A 10,843-nucleotide genomic window follows, 5' to 3' on the forward strand; every position below is an offset into this window, starting at 1 on the left:
CTGACTCATGTGAGTCTTAAAAAATATTCGCAAGACTACCCCTAAAAAAGCCATACTACCCAGAAACCCAAGCCCCCTATTCGAACTCGATAATTTTTTAAACCTTGATTAGGTAAGCCCTAAATCGGTATGTCAAGAGTTAATTCCTTTTAAAATGATAAAATATCAAGCTCAATTATGACAAAAGGAAATCGTTTTTCTGGTTTGGCTCTAAAGGGTTACGGGGCGCGTGCAACATGCCCCCAAAAATTTTTTTCGAGCATCATTTATCTGATGTCGTTTTTTTCACTCCTTCGGAAAAGCGCGACCGCACAACGCATGCATCTCCCTCTTTGAATTTTTCGGATATCCTCCCCTTCTGTGAAGAGGGTTTTGGAATTTTTTTTTTAATACTCCCCCAAACAGAAAGTCTTCAATGAAACGAGTCGATGCTCGGACCCGCAATACTGAAAGAATTGATCACCCTCTCTATTATGAAAATATAACTAATGAAATCCCTCGATGCATGCCTTTCCCCCACACCCTTTTATTTATTCCCCAAAAAAATTTTTTTTCGGAAATGCATTCCAGTAAAAAAAAGCTACATGTGAGCTGGGATGGGTTTTAGGGGGATGTCTGAAAAATAGGTAACTCCCCGGTTTGGGAAAAAAAGGGTTTTGAAAAAACGTACAGATTTTACTGCTCATCATACAACACCTGACCCACCACCCGGGTTGACAAAACCGAAAATAAATTTCTTAGGGGATCGGTAAGTCGCGATAAAATAGATGAAAACCCTTTAAATGAGAGCACAGGGGGACTCTCCTAGAAAATAACAAAGGAAAATTCTAGGGGTATTTATCTGCCCCTTTCCTCGCTAAAGTAATCATGATTTTGCCGGAGACTCCTTGTTTATTATTATTATCATTATGCTAGCAAGTGAGGAATTTTCTGGAGTCTTTTTGTAAATGAAAAGGGGAAAACCCGATTAAGATTTTCCAATTTTGAATATTTTTCCATGAATTTTTTGCTTATAACCCCCCCAAATTAATCCCTGTTATTTTTCCCTCCCTTTAAAAACGCCGAAAAACTCACGATTGCACTTTAACCATATTTGGGTGACTTCTAAAATCTGGATATTTAAAGACATGAATAAAAAACTCTATTTTCGATTTAGGGTTAAAACACATCTTCCCCTCTATTCCCCTTAGGGAAAATTTAATCACCGATTTTAAATAAGAGCCATTTTACGACGTTTTTTTAAAAACCAGTAATCACCTCTAGGATAAAACCCAAAACCTTCTTTTCGCTAAGCAATTCTTCTAATCGTTTAATGAGATTTTGGATCCATTCATAATGAGTTCATTAAAATCATCTTAGATAATGATTTGTTTAGGTATGACTATGTATAGGGGAACAATTCCTTCCCCCCCTGTATTTTTCTTTTTGGAAATAGAATGTAAATTTTTGGGTAGATTTTTACACTGGGGGGGGGTTCCCCCAGGTCTCTCTAGTGTAATCATCATTTTCCCGGAAATTTTCCCAAATTTAACCGAAAAAAAACCGTGGGGTCGTGTGATACATTTTCGGGAATCAAAAATGTAAAAAAACCCCCCATACCCCATATACGCACTCTATGTGTGATGTGCGGTCCTTTTCCTTTTTTTTTTTGTTGTCTTCTTCTTCTTTTTCTTCTTCTTCTTCGTCATCGCCCCAAAAACTTCCCTCGAATTTTTTTACCAAAAACCCGTGGGGCCGGTCTCCATTATACCTAAAAAAGAGAACGATTAACAAAAATGGTCTCGACATATGTTTAAAAAAAACAACAATATTTAAACAAAATAAAAAAAGTATATAAACAAGTATATTTTTACCAGAGAAGGATTTCTTTTCTTCTTCTTCTTTTTCCCCCTTTCTTCTTCTTCTTCTTCTTTTTCCTTATTCCCCCCACTCTAGGGGGGGGGGGGGGGATGCGAGGGCAGCGTGGCGACGGCGGGGGCGGGGGGGCGGGGGCGGGGGCGGGGCGGCGGGGGGGGTGGTGCTCACCCCTCATTTTGTCCCCTATGGTTTAAGGTATTTTACACGTTTGGGGGGGGGGGGGATGTGTGGGATGGTGGGGGTTTACTCAGAGTCCTGACAGCGGTTGCGTGCGTGTGTGTGGTGTGTGGTGGGGTTTGTGGTGTGGTGTGTGGGTTTGGGTGTGTGTGTGTGTGTGGTGTGTTTGTTGTGTGTGGTGTATTAAAACACATCATCTCGATCACCGCATTTTAATAGTTTTTTTATTACAAATACTACTGTTCAACGAAAAATAAAAATTTTATATCTCCATACTTGCTTTTCTTTTTTTTTTTGTTTTTGAATCATAAATAGAAATTATCGAGTTACAGTGGGGGTGTTTTGATTTGTTTCCCAACCGGTGGGATCTTTGTAGGGGGGTGTTCAAACTGGGGGGAAAAACAGATTTGGGTTTAGGGAATTTAGTAAAGCAGTAAAAGGGAGAATTGAAAGGGTGGTTATATGCGGCCGGAAAACCCCCCGATAAAAAAAAGGAATACCATCCCAAATCGGGTATCTCCCGAAATACTCGACCTCTACATATAGATATTCCCATTTTAAAAATTTTGCTAATATTAGACGATAATTATAGCAGCGCAGTAAATTCGCAAATTGTCTGCGATAGCTTTACCAAGGGAAGGAATGCAAATCAAAGCGTCTTTTGATAACGCAGAATTTTTTTATAAGGGTTTAAAAAAAGTCGAGTATATCTTTAAACGCCACCCACTTTCTTCTCCTTGTAGCGCGTTTCTTTTCTCAGATTGAATTTTTGGGAGGCAGCTATTTGGTAAACAATTAGCCCCAATTTGTAGGTATAATAAAATGCGGTTTTGAAAAGACAACCTTTTTATCCCTTTTGGTTGTTTAAAATTTTTCGCACTCCTTCCCGAAGTACAGTTGTATGACATTTTCAACAACAAAAACAAACGGTCCCACACGTATTAAAGGGATGAAAAAGAAAACTTTTTCCGAGTATAGAGAATTATTAAATCACCCCCCGGGTTGGGAGTGAAAAGATCTATACCAGCATCAAAAAAAAAAGGTCGCGGTTTTAGCTCGAGGTGTTAGAGGTTTTTTAAAGAGAATAGAGTTTACACTCTCCAGATTAAAAAAAAAAAACGTTTTTCGTGTCGAAAAATACTCTCCCTAAACCACGCGTGTTTTTGGTGTGATTTAGGTGATTTAGACACTTAAAGCAAAAAAAACGGGAAATTTTGGATTTTGTTAGTATTTTTGATGTTTTTCTAGATTAGCGAGTGCATCCCAAAAAGGGAAAAAACTGCATCAGAAACCCCCAAACCACTTATTTCAGTGTTGGAATCCGAGGGTTTAAGGGAATATCGAGAAATTTTGATGGGAACCAAAATTTATAATAGCTTTTTGAAAAAATATCTAGAGGAAAGAAATTATTCTATATAGCACCTACAGCCAAAAAATAGAGTGCTTGGGGGGAAACGAGCCATTAACTTTAAAAAGGTAAAATTTATGAATTTACTCTAAAAAAATACATTAAAATATATCGATGTTTTACCGGATATTGTAAATGCCAAAAACAAAGAATACAAGACACCCCCGGGGACGTACTCCAACCGAAGTGCATAAGCTAACAAAACCAGAGACTTTAAAAAAGCAATTCACGCGATGTATAAAAAACCCCCCAACCTAGAAAAAAATTTAGTTTTTCATGGGTGGGAACGACCTTTAGGGTGGTGACGGGAGCGAGATCAAGAAACCCTTTCCACCGAGGTTTTCACAGCAAAAAGGGAGGAAATTTCCAAATAAAATTAATTGATAAAAGAAACCCATACGGGTTAATTTGGAAATTTTAAGGGGGGAAAAATTTTTGGGTGTGTTTTATCCCAAAGAATTAGTTAAAAATGTTCCCCCCTGAGTTTACCCTATAAAATCTTAAGAAAAGAATAAGCAAAAAAAAACAAAGAAATTTTTCGTAACATTTCCTTTGGGGGCCCAAAAAGTTTTATTCATGGGGGAAATCAGAGCAGTTTTCCCACATAAATAAGGAAGAATACAACACCCCATAATGGGTGGAGGTAAAAAACATCCAGATTTTTAGATTTCCCGAGTAAAGTATTCAGAAAAACCGAAAAAAAAATCTGCGGGGTTAAAAAAGAACCATACGACTGCATTTGCGGATATTTTTAAAGCTATTAAAGAAACGTTTCCCTAATTAAAATACTAAGAAACTAAAACCACATCAGTTTATTAAAAGAGATCGTCAAACGAGAACCCCCCTTTCCCTATAAAAAAGAAACTCCGAACTCAAAGGGTGGTTCCCTTTCGGGATCATTTCCCTTTGCTAATCCGCCTCTCCGGGCTTCTCTCGCAAGAGTTTCTGCTGGAGATGGTACTGTTTCAAAGAGTTTTGCCTAAACCCAAGTTTGTATTGACAGTGTGCTTTGGGGCCAGTTACCCCGAAAGGGGGGAATATTTAACAACAACAACAACAAAAACAAGAACAGCAGCAGCAGCAGTTACGAGTGCTCCCCCACACCCCCGAGGGGGCGACGCCCCCCCGGGGGACGACACTAACTCACACGCAGAGCGAAAATGGGGTCACGTAAAAGTGGAGCGTCGCCCGCCTGTTGTAGACGCGGTAAGGAAGAGGGCGCAAGCAAAGGGGGAGGAGGAGGAGGAGGAGGAGGGGGGAGGAGGAGGAGGAGAGGGGGGAGGGGGAAGAAGAAGAAGAAGAAAAGAAAGTAAAGGGAAATCAAGTACTTTCCTACCCTCCATCGGTATTAGCGTTTAAGACGAAAAAAAAAAAACAAAAAAAATTTCCCCCAAGTGAATTTAAATTTGTTCACAAAATCAGAGACGACTGAAAATCCTTTTTTTAAAAAAAAAAAATAATAATCTCGAAGATGGTGATGATTCCGTTAAAACGCTCTGAAAAAATTTCTTCAAAAAACCAATGAGCGTGATTATTGGAAGGAATCTTGATAACTCATAAAAATCCGCTAATTAGCTGGAATAATCAAGGGGATATAACAAATCCTATTCAGAAAGGAAAATTATTGATGTTTTCCGATTATCGGTCGAGAGAACACTCTTTTAAAACCACCACACAAATTACCTGATGTTGTTTGTTTTGTCGGTATAGCAGGGATTCCTGAAAAACTTTTTTAAAAGAGAGCCATCCACATTATTCATTAAAAAAAAAGAAAAAAAAAGAACGATTGGGGGAATCCATAAATAAAAAGAGTAATAATATGATCATCGCTTAAAAACCCCCCCCCCTCCCTCCCTCCCCTCCCCTATTTATAATAAAACGCTGGGTGAAAAGCGAGTTTGCATTTTCGCGCTGGTGTGCGGGTGTTCAGAAAGTTGAATTTAAGAAGAAAATCCCAACAAAATGGATGGAGTTTCGGGGAAAAATTTCTATCTCCGTCGGGATCGGTATGGGTTCCCCCCCACAACATAACATTTTTTCATCGCTTTTGGGAATTTTTGCGTTTTACGAATCCATCCCCAACACTTTATTGTCAATTTAGGAAAAAGTTAAAAAACGCGTCCCGGGTACTGTAGAAGGACTTAAAAAGGGAAAAAGACGCCCCAGATTGAGTTTCAGGGTGCAAAACTACAGTCCCCATATTTGAAAATGCTTTAAAACACATAGCAAATTCAACGAGGTGTAAACTTTACGTTAAAAAAAAAAAGTTGAGAAAGTCCTACTGCGTATAAAAAGGGCAAGATCAAAAATCCTGTAGGGGGTGGAAAAAAAGGGGGGAAATATTCACGGTGGGATGCGAGGCCCAAAGGCTGAAAAAGTATTTAAACCCATATTTCAAGGATAAAAACCCTTTTCCCCCCAATAAAGGGGGGCCCGAAAGGAGCGGATCGAACTCCTCCCCCTTCACCCCTGTGCTGTGGTGGTGGTCTGTGTGCTCCCACTACTACTGCTGGTCTGCTGCCCTGCTGTCGGTGCTGTTCCCCCCAGCTAGGGGGGAACCCCTTGTCGTCGTCGTGGGGGCCCGACCCAAGTCGAGCCCGCCCCCAGCCAGCCAGCCAGCCCGCCTACCGGTAGCCGACCAGCTACCGGTCAGCCCAAACCCCCAGCCAGCCAGCCGGCCCCAGCCTACCGGGCAGCCAACCCACCGGTCAACCTTAGCACTATATGGGAGGTAAAAGTAGGAGGGTAATGAGGAAAGCAGAGGTACAGGGTTGCGTAAAGTTGAACAGGACAACAAAAGGTGAAATGAAAAGAACATGACATAGGGGAAAACATGGGGGGATCAAGAGGAAGACGTGGCAATTTCATAGTAAGAAATTTCCCAACGTCTGTTTTGATGAAATGGAGTTGATGTTCACATTTGCCTTTACTCCCCCATGTACCCTTCCTCACAGTGGTGATTTTAATGCGCCCGACTTTTGGGGTGATTTTCTAGAAAAAAACCTCTCCCATCTGACCTTTTATTTTTAATTTGATAGCCCCCAAAACACTTTGACTGGCATGCAACTTTTTTATGCTTTTACCTTTCTCTATGCCCCTTTTCCCCCCACTTTGATTTTCTAAATCATTGCAAAAACCCTTTCCAAATCCCCCCACTGGTGCTTTGATAGAGCTGACTAAAATTTTTTACTTTACTCTGACAATTCCTACCCTTTCCCTTTCCTTCTATCCCTTCAGATGTGCTACAATGTTTACATTACAGTTAGATCGCCATTCCCTGAACCTTAAAACCTTATACCCCCAAATCCATGGTGGAATTCTGATTGCCCGTGTTTTTTTAAAACATGCAGCCCGGAACAATTAACTACAAACGGGTACCCTAATCCTACAGCCTTACCTTCTTTTGAAGAGCATCTTTGTCATGAATTCAAACAGTAAAAAAAAACTAGCTGATGAAATTATGTTTCCTTATTCCTCTAAACCCTTTTGCCCTTCCGAGGATCCATAAACTTCAGGGGTAAAGTGGCAGGCAGCTCCATTTCATCGGGAAAAGAAAGGAGAGATTCACCTGCTTATTATTTGCCCCAAACTGTCACTTTCCGATTAACCCCTGTGTTCCCTTGTAATGTCCTCTTTTAGTTCCACACATTTTGTTGTCCTGTCCTTTTACTGCAGCCTATCCTTGCTTTCCCCCCACTTATCCTCCCCTTTTGACCTCCCCAACCCGTCGAATATGGAATCCCACACTTTTGCTTTGACAGTCTTTCTTCTTTTCCTCAAATAAAACTATACTTCACTTGCAATCCCTCGTACTTAATTCTACCTTTACCCATTAATCATCACCTGCTTTAACCATCTTTAACTTTTTCCGTTTTACTCAAGACTGTTTACTTTTAGCAACTAATTGCTAACCCAAAAACCCTCCCTATGCTTTTTTTATATACCTTCCCGTAGTGCTAAGACCTTAGAGGTCTACACATTATTTTTTTTTTAACCCTTTAACCATCTGTTATTATTATTCAGACTATTTTTTCACAAACCGCTTGCAAGATTAAAGATCCCTTTCTTTCAAAGGTTTTTCTGGTTCTGCAGGTGGTGACTGATATCCTGAGTTGATGCCCTTTCCTTTTAAAGGAAAAGTCTGTCTTTTAAAAACCAATTATTGGTTGTATGTAAATATTTGATGTATAGATAAAATAATGACAGCAAAAATATTGTTATATCCCTACAATTGTTTTTTTAAAGCTTTTTTGTTGTTAAAATTTGATCGTTTATAAAACCAATTTGAAGCCCCAATCTCGGGGAGTGACGTCACACCCTGTATATCTGGAGTGAGGCCGGCGGCCATGCCATTTTTTCATATGCAGTGCATTGTATATTGCATTGTATAATATCAGTGCATCGTATATTGCATGAAATAATATCATAAAATTCATATTATATATATAATTCATATGCAATGCATTATATTATATATATATAAATAGACACACGCACAAAACACACACACACACACACATACACACACACAAAACATACATAGATCCATATATATATATATTTTATATAAAAATATATATAAAATATATATAAAATATATTTTATATATATATATATATAAATATATATATATATAATATAATATATATAATATAATATATATATATATTATATATATATATATATATATATAATTTTAAATTTTAATATAATATATATATATATATATATAAAATATAATACTAATTATATATTATATATATATTAATTATATATATATATATATATATAAAATATATATATATAATCTTATATAAAATATTATATTTATATATATATATATAATATATATATATATATAATATATAAAATATATATAAAATATATAATTTATATATATATATATATATATAAAATTTATATATTTTATATATATTTTATATATATATATATATATTTTATATATATATATAATATATATATATATATATATATCATATATATATATATATATATATATATATATATATATGGATCTATGTATGTTTATGTGTGTGTGTATGTGTGTGTGTGTGTGTGTTTGTGCGTGTGTCTATTTATATATATATATATATAATGCATTGCATATGAATTATATATATATATATGAATTTTATGATATTATACAATGCAATATACGATGCACTGATATTATACAATGCAATATACAATGCACTGCATATAAAACAATGGCATGGCCCGCCGGCCTCACTCCAGATATACAGGGTGTGACGTCACTCCGCGAGATGGCGCTTCAAATTGGTTTTATAACAGACGATCAAATTTTAACATACAAAAAAGCTTTAAAAAAACAATTGGTAGGGATATAACACATATTATGGCTGTCATTATTTTATCTATACATCAAATATCAACATACAACCAAATAATATGGTTTTTAAAAGACCAGACTTTTCCTTTAAAAGGAAGGTCATCAACTCAGGATATCAGTCACCACCTGCCAGAACCAGAAAAACCTTTGAAAGAAGGCATCTTCTTAAAATCTTTTAAGCGGTTTGTGACAATAAAGTCTGATAATAATAATAACAAGATGGTTAATGGTTAAAAGAAAAATAAATGTGCTAGACATCTAAGGTCATGTAGCACTACAGGAAGGTATAGTATCAAAAAGCATAGGGAAGGGTGGTTGAGTTAGCAATTAGTTGCTATAAGTCAACAGTCTTGAGTAGAACTGGAAAAGTTAAAGATGGGTAAAGCAGGTGATGAGTTAATGGGTAAAGGTAGAATTAAGTACGAGGGATTAGATCAAGTGAAGTATATGTATTTATTTGAGGAAGAAGAACAGACTGTCAAAGCAAAAAGTGTGGGATTCCATATGTCTGACAGGTTGGGAGGTCAGTGAAGGGAGGATAAGTGAGGGAAAGCAGAGGTATAGGCTGCAGTAAAGCATGGACAGGACAACAAAATGTGTGGAACTGAAAGAGGAACATTACATAGGGAACACATGGGTTAATCAGGAAGTGACAGATGTGGCTAATACATAAGCAGGTGAGAATCTCTCCTGTCTGTTCCGATGAAATGGAGCTGACCTGTCCACATTAGCCCTGAGAGTTTATGGATCCTACGTGAGACGGCTAAAATGGATGTAGATGGAATAGAGGAAACATAATTTCATCAGCTAGTTGTTTTACTGTTCTGAATTGCATGACAAAGATGCTCTTCTAAAGAAGGTAAGGGCTGATAGCTGATTAGGGTACCTCGTTTGTAGTGATAATTGTTCCAGGCTGCATGTTTTAAACAAAACACTGGTGCAATCAGAATTCCACCATGGAATTTGGAGGTATAAGGTCTTAAGGTTCAGGGAATGGCAGATCTTAGAACTGTAACTGTGAAACATTGTAGCACATCTGAAATGGATGAGAAAGGAAATGGAAGGGTAGGAATTGTACAGAGTGAAGTGAAAATATGAGTCAGCTCTATCAAAGCACCAGTGAGGGGGATTTGGAAGTGGTGCATATGATTTAGGAGAAAGTCTAAGTGAGGAGAAAGGGCATAGAGAAAGGTCAAAGCATGAAAAAGATTGCATGCACATGTCAAAGTGTGTTGGGCTATCTGAATTAACAATAATAAGGTCAGATGTGGAGAGGAATTGTTCTAGAGAATCACCCCAAAGAGTCTGGCAGCAGTTAAAATCACCAACTGTGAGGAAAGGGTACATAGGGGAGGTCCAAGGCTAATGTGAACTAGTCAACTCCATTTCATCAGAACAGACGTTGGGAGAGATTCTTATCTACTGAAATATTGGCCACGTCTGTCACTCTCTGATCAACCCATGTGTTCCCTATGTCATGTTCCTCTTTCATTTCCACACATTTTGTTGTCCTGTTCATACTTTACTGCAACCTGTACCTCTGCTTTCTCTCATTATCCTACCTACATTTACTCCCATATAGCTAGCTAGATGGTTGACCGGTAGGTTGGCTGACCGGTAGGCTGGCTGGCTGGCTGGCTGGCTGGCTTGGCTGACCGGTAGGCTGGCTTGGCTGACCGGTAGGCTGGCTGGCTGGCTGGCTGGCTGGCTGGCTCGACTTCGGCTCAGGCTCCCACGACGACGACGAGAGGTTCCCCCTAGCTGGGTGGAGACAGCACCGACAGCAGCGGCAGCAGCACCAGCAGTAGTAGTAGCAGCAGCAGCAGCACCACCACCAGCAGCAGCACGGGTGAAGGAGGAGGAGTTCTGATCTCGCTCCATTCGGGCCCTCCTTTTATATGGGCGGTAAAGGGGTTTTATCCTTGAAATATACAGGTAAGTACATTTTCAGCTATAGCCCCGCATCCACGCGCTGCATACTTCCCCTTTTTCACTCCTACAGGATCTTGTCTTTGTCTTTTTACGCAGTA

The sequence above is a fragment of the Penaeus monodon genome, chromosome 44 (assembly GCF_015228065.2).
Source record: "Penaeus monodon isolate SGIC_2016 chromosome 44, NSTDA_Pmon_1, whole genome shotgun sequence".
Taxonomy (NCBI): domain Eukaryota; kingdom Metazoa; phylum Arthropoda; class Malacostraca; order Decapoda; family Penaeidae; genus Penaeus; species Penaeus monodon.